The following is a 1,229-nucleotide window of genomic DNA, read 5'->3' on the forward strand; positions in this document are numbered from 1 at the left end:
CTGTGGTAGTCCAGAGACTATAGAGCATGTTATTGTACAATGTAATAAATATCAGGAAGAAAGACAAAGACTAGTCTTACAATTACAAGGAGAACAGATGAGGCTAAATTTAGAAGAAATTCAGCAAAAAAAAACACAGGGGAAATGAGTGTAAACTACGTAATTGGCTTCCTGAGGAATACAGGACTAATAAAAATAATTTAGTATGATCTTTTTGTTTGTTTTGTTTTGATTGGTTTGTTTCGTTATGTTTGTTTGTGTGTTTGTTTTATTTGTTTGCAACCTATTAGGGAAGGTTAGACTCCAGTACCACACTCCAGTCCAGTTGGTGGCGGTAATGCACCATTAAAGTTAGTTGCCAACCGCCATAAAAACCGAAAGAAGAAGAAGAAGAAGAAGAAGTGGACCGTCTCGTCAGCTAATAGTACTGATATGAATTAGCGGTTCACGTAACTGCAGAATTCGGTAAACTCCAGGTTGCTGTCCATAGAGGACAAGTTGGCGGCTCTGCAGTCGAACAACTGTGCGGGAGAGACTAACTCCAAGAAGAGAAGACGGGTGCAGAATCCCAAGCTTAGGTAAGAATATGTTCGGTGACTGCTAGCTAAGCTAAAAGTAGCCTAGCCTACAACCAAATCTAAGATTAGCCTAGTAGCCTTGCAAAAGAACAAGCTTTATTAAAGTGTATTTTCATTTACAGGAAGCAGTATGCCATCTTCACAACTCGGAGACAAATTGCAGGCGCTATGAACCGGAGCGAGGGGGTGACCTATTTGCTCGGAGCCATGTCTGCAATTCCAGATTGACACGATGTTGATAAAGACGACATTATCTGTAAGTGACTTGTTTTCACTGCTTCTCCTTCCTTGTTTAATGTTATTGTGACTTGCGTTTGATTTCTATTCATACCACTCTCATTTAATTATTTTCCAGCCTGGCGAAGAAGATGGCGTTGTTGGCGTGGTCTCTGGATGGATTGGACGGCCGCCGCCATTTCGTAGGCCGGTGTTGTGCGCAATTCTGTTTCCCCCGTGTCGGGAGCGCACTTTGCAGCCGTTTTCCCGGCGCTTCTAGTTGATTTCTCGGTAAAAACAAATCCTATAATCATGTCTAGGTTGTAACATTCAGTTTAATCGGCAGCTGTTTACAAAATTGTAAAATATAAATAAACGGTCTTTCAGACATCTCCCGAAAACTTTGGGAAATAAAGAGCAAATGTTTCTAAATTC

General features: G+C 41.1%; 1 long non-coding RNA gene across 1 annotated transcript; it reads left to right on the forward strand.

Annotated features, from left to right (window-relative positions):
• Nucleotides 1-544: 544 nt before the first annotated feature.
• On the forward strand, nucleotides 545-984 carry LOC118566094. The gene is made up of 3 exons (XR_004932793.1): nucleotides 545-578; nucleotides 701-834; nucleotides 934-984. It is a non-coding gene; the product is annotated as an uncharacterized LOC118566094 (long non-coding RNA).
• Nucleotides 985-1,229: the final 245 nt, after the last annotated feature.

The sequence above is a fragment of the Fundulus heteroclitus genome, chromosome 15 (genome assembly GCF_011125445.2).
Source record: "Fundulus heteroclitus isolate FHET01 chromosome 15, MU-UCD_Fhet_4.1, whole genome shotgun sequence".
NCBI classification, from domain to species: Eukaryota; Metazoa; Chordata; class Actinopteri; order Cyprinodontiformes; family Fundulidae; genus Fundulus; species Fundulus heteroclitus.